Here is a 21,058-nt window from a genome sequence, read left to right as displayed (position 1 = left end):
ACAATTACTTTCACTTTCCATTCAGCACTTCCTAGATGTCACTGCTCTCCCCACATTCCCTCGTTCTCTTTACCATTTAATTGTGTAGCCAGGGCAAGGAAATGGACATCAGGTCCCCCATTCTGGTGCACAAACAAGATTCTGAGATGATGCAAGGCTTGCCTTAATAAAACTGTCTACAAAATGGCTGCTTCCTGCTTGCTATAATTATGAATTCCCAGACTGAATTTATATAGTGTAATTAAAGTTCATTTTGCTTGACTGATGTAATAAAATAGGATTTATAATGTTTTTTTCGTTTGACGGGTCCCCTTTAACAGATATACTGCAGTACTAATCTTGCTAAATACATGGAAATTATCAATTTTAGGGCAATGTTTATTCAGAAGTTTTTATTGTTCATTGTTAAAGTTAGTGTCTTTGTGGGCAGATAATGTCGATTGAGGAAATGCCAATATTGTTCCATTGACTTCATTTGTCACTGAAAACACTACAACATGGCAGATTGTGGGCAAAAATTGACACTTTTTGGGTCCAAAATCTGCCCTGTGAACACAGTGGCAGTTATTGTTAAATCAAATGACTTTCTGTACAGGTAATCCATAGCCATATGGAATTTTTTGGTGCAAAAGTCTAAAAACTGGAAGAGAAAATGCAAAATTATATTTTAGCCTGATTGGATGATTGCAGTTCATATACAGTACTTCCCAGTGATATTCTGCTGTCACATCCTATGGAAAATAATAATCACGAGCTGTAGACGTGTGAAGTGGTATTACAAGTGACTCATCATAAAAGCTGTACAAAACATAAGCATTGTTTTCTAGAGTCACTGACCTTAATGAACACATAGCATTTTCAGTTGTTGGCCAAATAGGAAGGCTAAATAATTCAAAGAGTAAAACCAATAAAAATGTATGATCTAGAACTATACTAAAAGGTTAGGTTAAATCAATATTCCCATTTAATGATGGTTTTATGTATTTCGATGGTGCCCAGAATGATGCATTTAATCAATGTGATTGGACTTGATGTGATATCAGTTGGTCTGAATGTACAATCCCATCACCCAAGGAGCACAAGCCATGACCCTGTGCAGCAATATAACTGGTTCTGCTTTGATCCTGCATAGATAGGTAAATTTATCATTTCCATTTGATTTTTAATACTGCATTTCAAAGGTTTTGGCTCAATTTTATCTAAAGAAACAAAATACTAAAAAGTGCCTTTTATAGTTTTTTTTTTCTTTTTTCCCCACTGATTAATGTGGGAATTTATTTTATAGCATAAAGGCAGCAGCTTTGTTTGGCTGCAAAGAAAAGAAAAATACACCTGGAGTAGAATTTTATTTTACTCTCCATAAGTAAACAGAAGTAAAGCCAGTAGCTGGCCATTATCTGTCTATTATTAACTGCCAACTTGAAATGATATCCAGCATATGGTATTACTTAGTAAGTACAAATGAGCCAGGCTTCAGAATCTGAATTTCCTGGATACATTTTTGTATTACATATCCAATATTTCAGTCTCCTAGGAATCTGTAATATTATTTTACCAAATATTGTGATCTGTTTACAATTTGAACAACTGTTAATCATTAAGTTCTTCTAAGTCTTTCTAAAAATATGCTGAAATACCAAGCTAAAAGGGTAGGCATAACAAACTTAAAAAATCAAACAAACCTGAAAATATAAGAAAATGCTACTTTATATCCTTGCTGTCTCCAAAACTTACCCATCTGTCAGATGGGTAGGTTATAAACTATCACCCATTGTGCAGCCAAGCTGGGGTTCTTCTCATTTTACCCTGCTGCTTGTGACACTTGCCATTCACTAGAAAACTGAAACGTTATGTTAAATGAGTACTTCAGGTCCCCAACACATTTTACTGTCCAATTGGTTTTTAAGCGGGTCACTTGCCGGTGGAACAATACAGTGAGCCTATGAACTTGGAAGCTAATTTGTAACACTGTAGAGCTCATTCAACAAAGTGCTCTGCACGAAGTACAAAGTGTGTATTCAAATTTCCTAAAAAAAAATTAAACACCATTAAAAGGGTCCGCTAAATATCATGAACCTCAACTGCATCTGCAAACTACTGCTCACTTTGTGAATTATGTGCAAGGTGCAGCACTCTCTGTGCATTTTTCTAATTGCATTTGTATGCAGTTGGCACCGTACAATAAATATGTTAGATGTTTCCCTGAATGTACCAATTGTGTGTCCACTTTAGCTCTTTGATTTTAAAAAACACGATTGCCTGTAGCTTGACAGATACTTCCAGTGTAGAACCCATGATTGAGGTGTTTCTTTCAGTTTTACGGTATATCATCTTTTATATCTTGGCTGCTCCTTATTTATAAAATGAACAGGAGACCCTGTCAGCAAAGCACCTCTGCATAGTTTTGTCTTCTGATAGAAGACAATTTACAAGCTTAACCATATTCAGAAACATTTTTGGTAAAACTTATTATTCTGTTCAAAATTCTGTAACCATTGGATAGTCTTATGAATTTGTTTTTATTTATTAAACTTCAGTGTCTAATTCCATATTTATCTACTAATTTCCCCTATTTAAAAAAAAATACCTGCATCTTACAATACATAATTACAAATTAATTATAATGATTGGTATAAATTTTGAAATTTCAATTGAAATACAAAGACCTATTATAATTTCAGAATACAGACTTCATCCACACTTTTAAAGCCTATTTAAATAATCTAGGTACTTAAATAAAATTTTTATACAAGACCCAATACTGCTTTCAGAGTGTCCTATAGACACAAAGGTATTCAATTGGATTGATATAGATAGATACTAAACTCCTGTGTCTTCATTTTCTTTCTATATTGTAAAAACATTTTTTTCTGCCCTACCTGTTTGGCTTACCTTGTCTGCAATCTCATTCAAAAACTGGCATTGAATTAAGGAAAGCACTCAAGTATTAAATAAGATTTGTTTTTGCCCAAAAAGATGCAAATATAGATTGTTTTGTTTTATTTTTCATAAATTTTAAAGGACATGTCACCCTAACAAATATGTTTTGCCTTTTTGTCTAATAAAAGAAAACATAATTCGAAGCAGCAGTATATATTCATTACAAATTATTTGTATTGCTATTGGATGCAGTGTTTGTCCTTTTCTATTCTCTGCCTTGGTGGCTTTGGCTTTTACTGGAGGAGATTGGCTTTTACAACATTGTTTTAAAAGTAACAATCAGGAGTTAAGCAAATGCTGCTATCAATAGCAATTACATTATACAAGTAACTTTTAAAGCACTAACAATTTTTAATTTTCAACTTGAAATTGGAAAGTTGTTTAAATTGTGTTTTCTTTTATTAGGCAAAACATTTTTTTTGGGTTGACGACCTTTAATTGAACACATTTTCATGTTTATTTATAGGAACTGATGTACTGATTAATAGATTTTGGTGGTATATGTATTTTTTAAATTTTCATATTAATCCATAGACTTCACAACAATAATTTAGGACTAGTAGTGTATAGAACTGTACTGTCTCAGTTTCTGTATGGTTTGCACTGTAGGAATGAAAGCCCATTTCCCCAGTTAAAAGTTCAAGTAGAATCATGAATCAAGTTCTATCTTTGGGTCATTATCAAAATAAATGGTGGCTACAGAATTTGTAATGTTTTCTTATATTGTTGAAATGAATGAAATAAAAAAAAATCTGTGTTTCATCTATATGAGAATTACACTTTTTTTACACAATTGTACACATTTCTTTGTACAAAATCTCATTTCCAGAACAAGGGTATTATTAGGAATTTGGCCCTTCCCTTTGTTACTCTTTCCGCTATATTTTGGAACATTGTTTGTAGTACTGTTTGTTGGGCAGTCAGCATTATTAATCATCCCACAGGTGTTTTGTTGGGTTAGGGCCAGGCCACTGTGCAGGCCAAGTTGTTTCACCCCCATCTCAGCAAATTTATTCTGTACAGACCTTACATGGGGAAATATTGTGCTAAAATAGGAAAGAGCCTTCACGTTGTTAAGAATGTCTTGTACTCCGTAGGATTACTCTGCTTTCAAGGAACCAGAAGTATTAGCTCCAACCATGGACAGCAGCTTCAGACCATTATTCCTCCTCAACCATGTATTTACTTTATAGTCCAATGGAGGTAACATTTATGCAGTTGTAGCTGAGCATTTAAACTGAGGTCATGTCATTTTTTTACAGTGTGCTGGATACTTCCAAATAAACTGTACTTTATAATTTAAACGAATTAACCCTGGTGTGATTACACTTCTTGATCAGGCAATAGTTAAGAAACATATCTTATTGTTTAACCTGTTAAGCATACGTAGTGCTTTTATACAGGTCACATAACTCCGAGGTGACTTCTGATATCTTTATAAATTTCTAGTAGGGGGTAAATTATGCATCATAATCTACATTTTGTGGGGGGGTCTGAGGGGTCGGCGTCCAAATTTTGGTCGCCGGCGTCAAATTTGGGCACGCCGGTGTCCCTTTTGGGCACGCCGCGTCAAACTCCGACGCGCTGCGTCAAATTCTGACGCAGTGCGCCAAATTCGAAGGCCTGGGGGCCCCTTTTATAAGGATATAATTTACAGTCTGGTCCCATAGGGAAATTCCGAAGTGATGGCAGCACTCATGAAAAATGCTACTTAGATGCCTGGGCTACTTAGATGCCTTAGTAAATACTTCATGCAAACCAAAAATGAAGATTAGCACTCTCAGGACTTAAAAATAACAAATAATGATGTATTGCAAAGTTATGGACTAACGTTTCCATGGATTATATATTATAACTTCAGTGCGATGTTTAAATGAGTCGCTGGATTTATGACGATGTATGCACGTCATTACTGCTGTTTTTCCTGCCAGTACGTATATTTAAGCCAATATTTAAAGGGATACTGTCATGGGGAAAAGAAATTTTTTCAAAATGAATCAGTTAATAGTGCTGCTCCAGCAGAATTCTGCACTGAAATCCATTTCTCAAAAAAAGCAAACAGATTTTTTTATATTCAATTTTGAAATCTGACATGGGGCTAGACATTTTGTCAATTTCCCAGCTGCCTCTGGCCATGTGACTTGTGCCTGCACTTTAGGAGAGAAATGCTTTCTGGCAGGCTGCTGTTTTTCCTTCTCAATGTAACTGAATGTGTCTCAGTGGGACATGGGTTTTTACTATTGAGTGCTGTTCTTTAGATCTACCAGGCAGCTGTTATCTTGTGTTAGGGAGCTGTTATCTGGTTACCTTCCCATTGTTCTTTTGTTTGGCTGCTGGGGGGGAAAAGGGAGGGGGGTGATATCACGCCAACTTGCAGTGCAGCAGTAAAGAGTGATTGAAGTTTATCAGAGCACAAGTCACATGACTTGGGGCAGCTGGGAAATTGACAATATGTCTAGCCCCATGTCAGATTTAAAAATTGAATGAAAAAAAATCTGTTGGATTTCAGTGCAGAATTCTGGAGCAGCGTTATTAACTGATTCATTTTAAAAAAAAAAGTTTTTTCCCATGACAGTATCCCTTTAAGCCAATTTCACTGTTTGTTGGGTACTTTGAGAAAGGCCCTTCAGAGGCCGAAACGTTAGTCCATAACTTTGCAATAAATCATTATTTGTTATTTTTAAGTCCTGTGAGTGCTGATATTCTTTTTTGGATATATATATATATATATATATATATATATATATATATATATATATATATATATATATATATATATATATATATATATATATATATATATATATATATATATATATATAGAGATATAGTTAAGAGCACTTTTATTGGAGTGTTACAATCTACCCCACATCAACGCGTTTCGGTTCTCTCTGAACCGTCGTCAGAGAGAACCGAAACGCGTTGATGTGGGGTAGATTGTAACACTCCAATAAAAAGCCTTTTTTCACAACACCCGTGAGTGCTCTTAACTATATCTCTATGCTCTCTCTTGAAGAAGCACCCAGGATTTGATTGATTGATGGTGAGTGCCGGTTCAACAAATTGACTGTATATATATATATATATATATATATATATATATATATATATATATATATATATATATATATATTCATACATATAGATAAACTGACCTTAAATCTACTGAAACACATTCAAACAGTAAAGTAAGTAAGTAAGTAAACCCAGTAGTATTGTTTTTAATATATGCATATATATTTATTTATTTATATGTAGTTGGAAAAACCGCACTGCTGAGGTCTAATTAAAAAATATATATATTTTTATTTGGGGACATACAGAGGTTTTGGGTCCTTTATATATATATATATATATATATATATATATATATATATATATATATATATTATACAGTCAAAACCATCATTCTCTATGTCTGTATGTTTCCTCTTTCCAGATCTTATTTCTTTATTGGTGTGAGCAATCGGTAATAAACCATTTGGTACTTATCACTACAAGCCCACTGGATTATTTTTACAAGTAAAATGGGGCAGTGCATTATTATAAGAGAGCATGTTGTTGGAGTGCTAAATATTTCATACATTTTGCATAATGGGTAGCCTTGTTTCAGTTCAGTATGGTAAATGGAAAGTAAATCCATGTGTACTTTAGACAATAAAAAAGCATTGCTTTATGCTGCATCATATAAAGATGCAGATTTGATTCCCACTCTACTCTCGCTGTAAAAAGAAAGTTTTAAAGTGGTTAGCCCTACCTGGAAATGTAAATGCACTTGCCTAATGTAATGTTGAGGAAAAATTAAGACAAATGATACTGCATTGCTGCCATAAACTGCGGCTAGTACAAAATTTAGTTTAGTTATTATCCTATGAATGCCTTTACTAAACCTCCTCTGTGTATGCACAATTTATGTTGAATACAACATGAATCATTTTAATAGACCAGGCAAAAAAATTCCCCAAAGTCAATTTTCAGATTATGAACCTTGGGAAAAAAGAAGGGGGGAAAAGGAGAAAGAGCTGACTTTGTTCTAATCAACTACACAGGTTGCTAACCCTTTAGCTTCCATGCACACATATGCAGAACAGGTTAGAGCACATTTTCCTGATTTGCGAATAAAATAAAACTGAAGCTTAGGATACTAACTAATAGAAGTATGTTGACTTTCATTGCACACATAATCATTCTTGAATGACAGCAGTTTACATTCTAATATAACTTAACTAGTTAAGCAAATTAGATCTGGTTTGTGAGTTACCACATCTCCTGAATGAAGAAAGTATATTTGTTTTGTTCTTCCGGTATTTCAATCAAACACTAATTAGTGTTTAGACTGGAATTCACTGTACTTGTCTGAAAATACCCTATTTTTTGTAATTTTTTAACCACATAGAATATTTTTCCTTGTTTATTTCTTGTGCAATTGAACTGAAATTCTTACTGAAATATGCATGAATTTGTTGCTGAATAGTGGCTAGTATAAACTTTTAGTTTACTGTGTCAGTTCATTAACTGTGCAATCATTTACTTGTCTAAAATGTTGGTAAAATGGTTATCATTAACTCACTCTCTCTATAAAATAAGCTTAGCTTTTCTGTCTTGTGACACAAACATTCAGAGCTGGTTTTCTTTTTAGCGAGGGCCAAAACAATAATGTGCAAAACTAATTTTTAGTGAATGTGATCTTTGGTTGTATTGTCTTAGCTTCCGGCACATTCATACTTTCCACTGAATAACATCATTTAAGTATACCCATTGGAGTGTCCCTTTTCAACTCCTTGTAGGACTATCCTGTGGTCTATATTTAAAGATACCCAATAAAAGTTATGTCACACAAGGCATCTTGACAGGGGCGATTCTTGTCCCCAAGCCATCCTGAGGCGGCTGCTGTGATGTCCCCCTCCCACTCATACTTTTGATGCATTGGAGGGGGTCAGAGGGGCTGGCTGCATCGATAGAAGAATTGCTGCACTAGAAGAGCCTAATTGACAGTTTTTTTGCCTCCCCTGGCAACTTGCCGGACAGTGCTGTCTGAGCAAGTTTTTCATGCAGGTTCGCCCCTTGTCATAAATGTCATGCTCGAGAAATCAAATGTCTGTAAGTACTGCAAACGTGTCCCGTCTGTCTGTCCTCCAGACTGTCTTTCTGCACTCTCCAAAAGTTCAAACTTTACAGACCATATTTACAGTTAAGGCCCTGAGATATGGAGGGAAACCATGTCCTGTGTTAAAAGTATTCTGTCTCTTCTCATTATTAAGCCTTTTTAAACCCCATCCATATTTGCCCAGGTAATAAAGTGTGGTTGTAAGTCATCCTTGAATGTAAATGGACACCATCCATAAATAAATAAAAGAAAACAGAAATACTTTTTTGCTATTTAAAACTGGGTAACAATTCATCTTTTGACACAAATAGCATTTTCGAGTGCATCAAACTTTCCAAATCCCTTCCAGTTACTCCCGTTGCTGCCTGTGTAAGTTTATGGCATAATTTTTGTCATGAAAATAAACACAGCAGGCAAAGCAGACCAAAATATAGCATTTGATGCGCTTAACCCTTAAGCCTGTTTGGGCAATGAAGTGCAAAAATGAGTGCACACTACCAATAATTATTTTGTTTCTCTTACTCTGTTTTTACTTTTGATTGTCTTGATTGGGTATGTTCATAAATCTGCCCCATCTTCTTTGCTGCTGATTCACTGCACATGCTCTTCTACTTTTCCGGTATTTCCATTTTTTTAATATATATTTATCTTTTTATATTTCAATACATATATTATTTTAAGAATATGCACGCAATTCTAAATAATTCTGCAAATGGAAAATATGAAATCAAACTAATTAAATCAATCTATAACTGAGTCAGTGGCTTGCTTGTTCTATAGTATAATATGGTGTAGAATGTTACTAAATTGTACAGAGGACTTGGGTCCCATTCCTACACCTGCTGTATGTTATCTAAAATAGTCTTAGTTCAGGTTTAGGATATCTAATGTGCTTGGTTTTATATTTCTTTACAATTCTTCTTCAGTCTGCTTTCTCATTAGTCTTCCCAAGTACAATGAGGTGTATCATGCAAAGGGCAGTAGGAGAAGGTGTGCAAATTAGTAAATTACACATTTCCAAGCAGAGTACTCAGCCAGGTGTAGAAGAAATGTCATAGTATTTATGAATAGATGTCATTACATTGACAGGATGATAAATGTTGCTGCTTGGCTTTGGTAGGTAACTTTGTCAAGTGGAGTCCCATGCTCTGGTCAATACAAGGACTTTCAATTTGTAGGGAATCCTGTAAAATAACAAAACAGTGTTGGCAAGCTGACATAGTAGAATTTAAATATTGAAATTTACACGAAAAAAAACCTTAGTATACAGCCTTAATATATTTTTAATTTATGTAAAATCATGTTTAAACACAGGTGTGATTACTTATTTTACTCTCTTAAAACTGCTTAGTATTTTGATTATATTTTTTCACAGTACATTTTTATCTTTCATGGCTTCATACCCGCTCCCTGCTTGTAGTTACACTACAGAGCAGAGTTGAAACCATACACTGTTTTTTCAATGTAACTGTCTTTACTTTTCAATGTAACTATTCATTGAGTTTTGGTTGTGTTACAAGATCGAACCTTTTGGGAATTCTGGAAATAACTGCAGTTCCTTCTAATAAGAAGTAATGGGTTTGCTCTATTATTGATTAAAATCATATAGCAAGATTTCTCTGGTAATAAAATGGAGTGCTGAATATGTTTTAAGACTGATTGGTTTTCCTACAGAAAGAGAGGAATGAATGCACTTTATAGGGCTATGTGTCAAATTCCTGAAATGTTCATCTGAACCAAGGGAAGAACTAGTCATGGCTTCAGCTATCAATGTCCAATGTAAAAATCTTATTACCTTTTAAGAAACGTATTAACCTGTTTGCTCTGCAAATGGCTAATTGACTCAAGCGATTTGGCATCTCTGCCAAGCTTTTTTCTGCATTGTTGCTCAGAGACATATTTTCAAAATGGCTGTTATTTCCAGGAAAGTTGTCAATTTGTGTGAATTTCTATGCATAGTATATATTTTGCTGACACATAATAATTACTGTTTTATACACTGTGAAAAAGTAAAAACTTAACTTGACACTTGTGATTTTTAGACGTTTAATTGTAGTTACAATTTAACAACTAACTGGAAGGAAACAGACCAAGACTTATTTTGGGGGCAACTTCATAGTAAAATGCATTTGGGTATGGGTTTAACCTTTTTTATCTGACATTTTGCAGTGCTGAATGATCACTTCTAGCCAAGGGTCTGTATTGGTAATAAAGAACCCAGAGGTTAACTTTTCCCTACTGCCAGAACCACAAGCCCTTTAGGGTGGAAATATTCCCCATGGGCCTAAGGGTGATATACCAGTTCCTGGTTTCCTAATGTATAAAAGCAGAGGAGGCATGAATGGCTAAATACAGGAGTCCAATACCAAGAACTGTGGTAACCAATACTTATTTATCAAAATCTGAATTATTCTTAGAATTTAAATAAAAAAAAAGTCAGACCAAACTAGAATCCATGACTGGACCTTATTTATTATTTAAAAAGCACAATTTCATCGGATCAGGAACAAACTCAAAGTCAGATTTTCAGGCTAAATCCAGAGCAGACCACAGAAACTTCCAAATAGGGACCTCTTCCATTGACTTATATACAACATCACAAGGTCAAATTTTTTGAGTTTTTTAGTGAAGCAAGCAAGAGCAGTCCCGTGGGGTTGATATTGCCCAGGCCACACCTGTCTAACTGTAAAGACAAGAGCTGGAAAGGGATTCAAGTAGTAACTTAAGGTGGCCATACACGGGCCGATAAAAGCTGCCGACAGACCGAGTCGGCAGCTTATTGGCCCGTGTATGGGGCCCCCGACGGGCTTCCCCGATCAAGATCTGACCGAAAAATCGCATCCGATTGCGGGCTCATCTGTTCGTTGATGTGGTCCCGTGATCCTACCACGCCGTTACCATTTGTTAGGATCAGATCGTTGGGCCCTAGGGCCCACGATCCAGCGATCCGACCACTCCGTTACCATTTGTTAGGATCCGATCGTTGGGCCCTAATTTTTTCAATTACATAGGGTTTGAATTTGGTTTGGCGAGGCTCTTGGATTCTTCTGAATCTGAGTCTTGCTAAAAATAGCTTGGTTTCGCCAAATCTTGAAACAAATCCGGGGTTTGGTGCATCCCTAGTAACAATTCTCTACTGATCAGCAGCTGTGGTTTTGAAGGAAAATATTTTAACCACCCCTTGTTACAGTAATAATGTTTTCTTTTTGTTTTGCTTTTAATTTTGGATGCAACTTGATATTCATATTTTTGTATCATGAGTTTTATGTATCCCGCTAGACTTGCAGTGATCCCATAATACACCAAGAAATACAAATAGCTTGAGTAGTTTTTCTTTTTTGTAAACATCTGAATTTGTTTCCTGAGATCCCCAAACTTTGTTTCTACTGACGGTCCAATTTAAAAGCACAAGAATATTTTTATCATGCCTCTAGAGTGTGCCATGTTCCCTTTAAGAATGAGACCTTGGCTGTAAGCTGCAGCTATAAGTGGGAGATGGGCTGAATATCGTGTCTGTACAGAGATTTTCTTAGTTGGGAACAAATTCCCTGACACAGTTGATATCCCTAAAGGAAATGCTGCTGCTTGTTGTAATATATGTGAGCAGTCATGGAAAAGTATTAAAAACATATTAAAATAAGCCTAATGCTACTTTGTTAAAAGCCACATTACCTGAATAGATGGTTTTGCAAGTTCAGCAATTACAGGGAAGTTAAACAGAAACAGCTTCACTGACTTTAATTTTACCAGTGCCCTTGACGAGGTGCAGAATTGTCAGTATTCTCGTAAAAATCTTCAGCGAGGGCTTCTTCTGTTCTCTTTATTTCCTTAAGTGAACATCTGTCTAATTGTTCACCTCCATTGCTTTAGTGCTTTCCTCATGCTTTCTTTGTTTCCAGGCAATAAACTTTATTTTCTTCATAAGAATTCAATCTACATGAGGGTATTAGGCAGCTTGTTTGCACCTTCCAATTTCTGGATATTATCCAGAATTATTATTTTTTTTGTCATTTGATCTCCCCCCCCCATTTATCAGTGGCTCGTGTAACTTTACACAATGTGGTGTTTAGGTTTTCCTTGTATTGGTACCTTCTGCTAGACCACATCTGTTTTGTTGTGTTTCCAACACCATCCTTCTCTATTTAATACACAGAAGGAGTGTTTGCTGCCGTTCTTTCGCGTTTACATAACCTGTAGCAACCTGCGCATCTGGCCTCTGTGGTGTTGTTTTGCCTGCGAGTAGGTAATGGGTCAGCCTGGCTTGGTCACACCTAAGAAATTACATTTGTAAATGTTTGCTGGTTTGAGATTTGTTTTGCTTTTGTTCCATAGTTTATAGTAATTCTCAATGGACTAAACCGCAGTTTACTCATCCAACAGAAAGAACATCTTAATTATCTTTTCACCCCTTCAGTGCCTGACAAGTGTTTCCAGCCTCAGGCAGTGAAGGATTTTAAATCAGCAGTAACTGCTATGGATTTAGCATCTCATTAAGGAAAGAACTTCTTCCCCTGAATTGTATAAAGCAATTAGGAATGTGCTGATGGTCAGGACCCTATAAAATGATGTCTGTTGCAGGGTTCTAACACAGGCCATGAAGGATATTTCAAGCTGTGCTGAATCGCTACTGTAAGATAAAGCTTATCATGATGTACGTCTCAATGATAGCTCTAAAAATAATTATAGGCTAAATGTATTTATCACTGCAAATGACTTGAGTTCTCACAGCAATATATAAGTGAAATAAACGAATAATAATTTCTCACAACAGGATTAAAAAATAATCGTTTCAAGAATTCATGCTTGAAATCATAATTTTCCTGACCGCTAAGAGGCAGATTTAGCACTGGTATTTAGGTTCAGGTATGGGATCCATTATCCGGTAACCTGTTATCCAGAAAGCTCCGAATTACAGAAAGGCTGTCTCCAATAGACTCCATTATAATCAAATAATCCAATTTTTTTAAATGATTTCCTTTTTCTCTGTAATAATAAAACAGTTCCTTGTACTAAGATATAATTAATCCTTAATGGATGCAAAACCAGCTTTTAGGGTTTATTTAATGTTTACATGATTTTCTAGTAGACTTCAAGGAACAGTAACATCATGTGTAACCCTGCACTACTATTTTTTATATAAATAAGCTGCTGTGTAGCAATGGGGGCAGCCATTCAAAGGAGAAAAAGATCCAGTTACATAACAGATAGCAGATAAGCTATGTAGAACATAATGGTGTTATCTGTTATCCACTATTTAACCTGTGTTATATAGCCTTTTTTTAAATTTCCGCCATTGCTACACAGCAGCTTGTTTATATGGACAATAGTAGTGTTTCTGAAGCAAACAGATCAGTTTTACCAGTGCAGGTAAACAGTACATGATATTTTCATTAGTTAACAGTAATTGTTTGGTGTTACTGTTCCTGTAAGGTATGAAGATCCATATTACGGAAAGATCCGTTATCCAGAAAACCCCAGGTCCCGAGCATTTTGGATAACAGGTCCCATGCCTGTATTTGTAAATACGACTGAATGTTGAAAAGTTCTTACACACTTCCCATAAGCCACTTCTGGCGCTATTTAAAAATAATCCTGCACAGATTGAACAGGACAACTACAGCATTAACAGTTAGCAAATGTTGGATAAATTGGCCCTTAAGTATTCATGGTTATGCAGATTTTACAGCAAATAAAAGTTTACTTGGTACATAACAAATGTGACTTGAAAATCTTTATGTTGATTGACAGAGCTCATTATCAGGTGGCTACACAGCATAATAATATTTAACATAGGAAAAAGTGAAACATTTGCTTCTCTGAATATCATTCAAAGTGACAAAGTTCCTTTGTGCTCATGTTTGTACTAATTCTAAATTTAAATCACAAGCTAGTCCTATGAAAATTATTAATCACTTTAAGGATTAATGGCATGGTTACAGTTTCTAATTCATTCAGATATAGGAGCCAACTGTCTTTGGTTAGAAACCGAATTGCCATTTGGGCTGATGTTCCTTTTTGCATGATTGTGCAAACCAACAGCATATCCGCCAAGAGTCAACCTTTGATTCCAATTGTTATCAGGCCAAACAGTGGTTGAAGCATCTACTTTAAATCAGAAGTATGACCTATCAATAAGTAGAAACGATTTTCCATGTGCAGTAATACAGTATCTTTTTATCAGGTTTTCAGGGGAGCTACAATATTTTTTTTAAGATGAGGCATTTTCATTAAGATACAACATGACAGCCATATGTTATACAATTATATAAATTAAATATGAAAGATTATGGTTTTTATATATGTCTATAGTGCAACAGAAAAAGCAATTCATTCATACTTCACTAATTAAGACTAGTGTCAAGTGCAGATGTGACACTGTTAGGTGGCACTGGATCCAGGGGGATGTGAGACCTTAGACATTTTGGCTGCTCTAAGGTTGGAATATCACGCATGACATCTCTGGTTTCTTGCCAGACAAGTGTTTGGTTTCTTGCCATTCAAACAGCAATCATAAGCACTGCTCCAAATACTTCTGTTTCATTGTCTGCCTTTCTGGCCCCTCATTTGAAGAATCATCACAACATTACTATTATTAATCTTTATCAAAAATATTAAAACAAAAAAAGTCTATTTCTCAGTTAATAATAATACAATGTAATAATAACAGTAACATTTTTATAACATTTATTTCCCAGGGTCGTCAAATTGCTTAATGTATTATTTCTTGATGAGATGTTCCTTATTTTACTAAAATTCATAGGTGAACAGATATATTCTGAGCTTGTTTTTAAAATTATTCACAGAAGATTAAAGCACTACGTAACTTGATGGCGCTATATAGACTGATGATGATGATGCTTCTCAGATTTTGTATGGTCATGGCTCCTATATCAGCAGTTAGCACCAAATACATACCATAAATGAGGTGCTTGTGATGCTTCCAGAAAACGTTTACTTGGTACATTACAAAGGAGAGGGTTTGGATGCATTGCAAAAAGTTCTGGAATCAGAAATGGTGAGCTACCAGTTTAGATGAATGCTGCAAAATAATCTTACAAACAGTAAAATAATTTCATTGGCACAGTTGAGAAGTGATACAGGAGTGCTAATATGCAGTGGTGCATGGGTACGTGGTGGTGGTTGACAAAAGGAACTTTTTAGACAGGCTTGTTTATTAGTGATTGGCTACTACTGATTACATTTAATTATGAGGTTTTCTTTTAAGGCTAATTTATAGGTTGTTTACCTAGATTTGTATGATGTACAATGTTTTTCATTCTACTCATGGCTTCCAAAAGGGCAGGCTGCCCAGAACATCAGCGATCATACTCTTATTACTTTGTGTCATGTATAATCTTGCTTTTTCCTGCAACAAATACAGTAAATCTCTAGTTCTCCCTGCAACTTAAGAAAAGAACACAGTTGTGGTTACAATATAATAAAAATAAACTGTTTGCTGTGACTGCAGCTGACGTTTATCAGCCCATTCTGGGTGCATTTTCTCTCTCTGTGTATAACACAGAACATAATTTGTCACTTTGTAAATACATTCCAGTCTAAATCCCTGCCAGCATATGTTAGTGTCTGTAGGATGAATGCATAGTTCAAGTCTGCACTTCCAGGCAACGAATACACAATATGTATAGTCTTGGAACTCCATGGGAGTTGTACTATCAATTTATTGTGTCCAGTAAATATTGTAATTGGTGAAAACAGATGTGGGTTCCACTTAAAGTAATATAGCTTTGACTCTATCAACAGCCATAGATAGAAAGGAACAGTGTACAACAGTGTTTGCTTGAAAGCTTGTAGACATTGTTGATGCATGTTTTTGTAAGACAATGTGAGAGGAACCCAATCAATCATCTGGAAGTATCCCATGGGCAACTGCCTCGTTGGTTTGTAAGTTTAATGTTCAGCATTTTCTAGTTTTTCTATAGATTTTAATCTTTAATTTTAGTGGAAAGTTTAAAATGCATTCCAGCATTTTTAGAGAAAGTAACTGGCATACATTTTGACCAAGTTAAGTTTCTATATGGCATTTTAACCTGTTCCCCCTGACTTTCCAGATAAACAGGTTTATTATTTAAGTGCTGTTGTAAATATTTTTGTGCAGGATCTTAGCTCAGTGTATGGTTATATTGTAATGCTCGCTGATTAAATAAGCCCCTGTCCACCCTGGTGTGTTTCCAAAGCTCTTTCCAGAGGTGTATATTACTTACCGATAGCACCGAAATGCCAATTTCTTTTATTTAGAGGCATCATCTGTGTATGAAACGAGAGTTGTCAAACATAATGGCATGTGTTGAAGGACACTTTGTCATATAAATTTACCTGTAGTCATGTATTATTTATTTAATCTATTTTATATGCCATTATAATAAGTATTATGGCACAAAAAGCTTTTATGCTCCAACTCATTGTGCTGTCTCTCATTTCCAGCAGTTCTTCAGGCTAATGTAACCATGCTTTACGCAGATTTAACGTAAATCATTTTTCACATTAGAAAAAAAAATTGCTTTTGAAATTACTTGAACTCTACTGTTGAAACATAAAGGCACAATCCATATCTCTGCAAAATCCAAATGACTGAGCTCAGATTTAACCATTACTTGGATATGTTACCGTTTATTATATTTGACGCTCTATTGCGACCTGCTCAATCTTAACTCTTGATGCATCATAAGGTACCTTTGAAGGCCTCAAACACCATCTTAAAGTGACAATACTTGTGACCCATACTGTGTTAAGAAGCAGTTATGCCAAGCTTGGGGACAGGGCTAAAAATGTTCACTCGGGTGCTTCAACTTTTTGTTCATTCTCCTAGCCAATACCAGTCAAGGCTAGGATGGTATTACAAATTTACCAGCAAAGTGTGTGAGGACATGACTTCACCTCTCTATATCATGATTCCGCCAGTATACACTTATTTAAAAAGGTGGCAACCCTACTGGAGATGAGTTGCAATAGTCACCAGCATACCCTGGCCTTTTGCAGTGTGTTCCGCCTGGTGCTCACTGTCTCCTGGGGGATGGGCACCCTCCTCTTTGAACTTGAACTAATATGGCGACAGGCACCCCAGACATTTAAAGCGGGTTTAAACCTGCGTGTTTATTAAGTGCAAGCCATGTACATGTGCAAAGCCCTACTGGAGAAGCAATTACATGAAAATCTTGATCTGTCGTTGAATATTCTTGGCAGAAACATCAATGAATTAGTATCACTTAAATGAAAATAAAAATTCTTGCCTTAAGGCAGAGCATAGGCAAATTAATTGCAATAAAATATATCTAGTAAATGTACTAGATATAAAAACCCTGTATGTTAATGCATATTATTTTTTAGTTGCTGAGCTAGTTAAAGGACCAGTATCAAGTAAAAATATTTATTAAAATAAATATTTATTTAAATGTAAAGTCTGATTATTCAGCACCTACAAGTAAAAAATGTCCTTAAATGAGAGAGGCTTTTTTAGTCTGTAATCCTGCAGGGAGCTATGAATGACACTATCCTGGGATTTTTCCATCGAGCATTAAGGAGCAATCATCTTCCGGCTTCTTCTTTTTTCTCACGTATGCTTAGTATGCTTAGAATGCTTAGTGTTGTGAAAAGCTGAACTTTAGCAAAAAAGTCGTCTATTTCGTTCTACTGCGCATTCATCTGTCCAAGGAAATTTGAAGATAGAAGAAGCCAGAAGACAATCACTCTGTGGTGCTCGCTGGAAGAATCCGAGGCCGGTGCAGTTTTCTTCTGATAGGAGCACTGGCCCGGGGTTTCACCTAAGTACATGCAATCACTTAGGGGTGCCTAACTTTCCTTCTCCTTTAATAAAAAAGTCTTCTTTACTTTACTGCACATGTGCCAGCCCAGGGCTATTAAAGAGTGAAGAAACAGAAAAACATTTTACATTTCCTTATGTTTTAACAAACAAGAGTTATAGAGTAAAAAAAATAACTTTGGCCAAAATCTCTTGAATCTCTGAATATATGTGAATGGTGTAGTATGCAACAAAGTAACAAAATTGTGCTGGGCCCTCCCCACCAAAGAGATCTTCTGAGGGGCCCAGCACGCATAACATCTACTACCCGTAACCCCTTCTCCCCCATTGCATGTTTTTGATGTCGCACATTTCAATTTAAAGAAAAGGACTGGCAAGAAGGGGTGATTTTAATGCTATAGAGGAAGCCAGCCCCACAGTCTAGGACCCTCTGTCGGACCTGCTTCTTCTATAGTTACCCAAGGGTAGTATGTCTAATGTTGTGATGATATGTTTTTGGATAAGAGTTGTAGCATGTAAAGATGTAAATTTGAGGAGTGCCCGTAGCTGAACATAGCCTGAACTTTCAAGTTCGATTATGTAAGTAGATTTGTTGGCCATCCATAATTTACATAGAAGTTACAGAAATCACTATTTTTGTGGGTAACAGTTACAATGTAGCATGAGACTTTATATGCACAGGTGCATGGAAAAAAGTACACCAATGTTAAATAGTGTTAAGTAATGCTTTACATCTATACTATAGATAGGGTATTTAGTGACACTGCAATGCTACATTACAAGGCAACATTTGGCTGTGGTAACATATTTATTCAGATGATTTACACTTTCTCTGGGCATTTCATATTAAACAATCAAATTATACAGTGCATTAAGTATAATGGGATGCCCTGGTCCAAGTTTGCAGTTATTTATCATTCTGCATTTCTGTATTTTCTCATTGCAGCACAAAGCTAAGAAGTGATGAGTTTGGACCTGGCCTCTCTCCGCAGTGTGCAAAGCTTTGCTGAAGCCTTCAAGATCAGAAACTTGTAAGTAATGATGGACTAGATCTTAGAAAACAAGTTATGGGCCAGACTCAATAAAACTGCTTTTCAGCTACAGTTACTGTTCTTGAAATCTCTTTCATCCCTTTAAATGATTTATTTTTGAAACCAGATTTATTATAGATCCAGGTGGGAGATCCAGGAGTTTTCCAACAGTCTGGTCTGTTTTGCAATTTTTTTTCCTGACTGTCATGAAAGTTTGTTAGTAAACTTGACACCATTAGCATAGCTGAAAACCTGCGCCAATTTGTCCCACTTGTCACACTGCCCTATTGAATGGTTACTTATTGCTGATAAGCAGCAGCACAAAGAAATATCAGCAATGACCCATGGAGCCCAGTGGTGACACACTTCAGTGACATCATGTGGCTGATATTTGTAGGCATGGGAAATTAAAGAGAAGCCAAGTGGATATTTGTGAATTGATACTTTAGTTCCAGAATGGCTTGGGATTAAGGCATTTGGGCATTTTTAATTTAGGTATTAAATGTAGACTAATAATTTAGTCAACGTCACAAGTGGTGACCCCTTAGGCCAACGATCCCCAACCAGTGGTTTGTGAGCAACATGTTGCTCTCCAACACCTTGGCTGTTGCTCTCAGTGGCCTCAAAGCAGGGGCTTATTTTTGAATTCCAGGATTGGAGGCAAGTTTTGTTTGTATAAAAACCAGGTGCACTGCCAAAGAGAGCCTCAATGTAGGTTGACAAGCCACATAGGGGTTACCAAATGGCCAATCACAGCACTTATTTTGCACCCCAGGAACATTTTTCATGCTAGTGTTGCTTCCCAACTCCTTTTACTTCTGAATGTTGCTCACAGGTTCAAAAGGTTGGGGATCCCTGCCGGGATGGAGGTGTATATCGCATTGAATGTGTATTGAACCACTGACTGCAGTGTAGGGCACTTGAAGTACAGCTTCAAATTTCATGGTGATTCTGGGTTATTGCATCTTAAAAAGAAGTGTGGAAATTGAAGCATCCTGGCCCAGAAGAAGCTTAATAGTGAAACCTGCATCTGCTGTGACTACTGAGGGGGAGAGGACGCAGTTAAGCAAACAGAGGGTGAAAGAAGACAAAGTGGCTGATTTACATTGATAAGAGTTATTGGGGGTTGGCCTACCAAATGTTTGTAGGAAACTGACAGCCCTTTGATATTTGGAAGATTTGAGGGAATTTGTTATAAGAACAAATACAGTAAGCTGCATTGTCTCATGAGTCAGTTGAAATTTAATAACAAATAACTTAATGATACTATCCCCCTTCTTTCTCTCTCCCCCTCTCCCCAAAAGTGTTTTCTTTTTTTAAAAACATGCCCCCCTATGATTAATTTTGTATGTGGTGTGGATTTTGTGTATTCATACATGCAGTTTTTGATCGGATAACGGGGCCATGTGTGTTGAATTGGGTCAAGGTTGTGGCCTTTGGCAGCCAGTAACAATCACAAATAAAGGAATTTTGCCACTTTTGAAATGTGTAATTAGAGTGCCTGTGTTTTTTAACTTTCCTTTTTCACTATTTTCAATGGAAGAAGTGCACCACCCCTTCAATAGGGGGTACTGTTGGATGACCTGTGCCAAGAGTGCTATTTAAAGTACTGAGCATTATTACCTTGGTGAATTGTTGCTGATACTATTGCATATTTAAAGACAAAATTGCCTTTTCTACGTACGGCCCTACCTGTCAGTGCAGGACGACTGGGGTTAACTTGCTCCTCTCCGGAGGCAGGACAAACTATTTTGAAAAACTCCTCCTTCCTGGGATCTCCACCTCCTCACCAGTTTTTAGTTTGTCCTGCCATCGGAGGCAGCAAATTCTCCTCCTCCTGCATATTTATATTAAGCTACGCTTGTGAGCTCTCTGACTTTTTCTCAAGTACCAGGTTGAGCCCAGCATCGCTTCTTATAGTACGAGGCAAGTGGTAGAGCCCTTCAAGTGTGCTCCCTTTGCAACATACAGGCCACCGGGTGAATCCTTCACTGTGTGTTTCCCCTGTTAAAAGCTGGCCGTACTTGGGGTAATAAGTGCTCCCGCTATTATTTAATAACAGGTTGAGCCTACCCGAACATCCTAATGGCTGAGGTAAGGACAGATATGTTATCATAAGTCCTTCACTGCCGGTGCGTTTCAAGAATGCGGTTGCGTTCCACGCAGCCTGTACTACTTCGCGCACTTCTGACGGCAGCCATA

The 21,058-nt window shown here is 36.4% G+C and overlaps 1 pseudogene; it reads left to right on the top strand.

Moving 5' to 3' along the window:
- LOC108714966 overlaps nt 1-21,058 on the top strand; it is a 595,011-nt pseudogene that overhangs the window by 70,932 nt on the left and 503,021 nt on the right.

The sequence above is a fragment of the Xenopus laevis genome, chromosome 4S (assembly GCF_017654675.1).
Source record: "Xenopus laevis strain J_2021 chromosome 4S, Xenopus_laevis_v10.1, whole genome shotgun sequence".
NCBI lineage: Eukaryota > Metazoa > Chordata > Amphibia > Anura > Pipidae > Xenopus > Xenopus laevis.
Note: the sequence above shows the minus strand (reverse complement) of the source record. Positions and strands in the feature narration are given on the sequence as shown.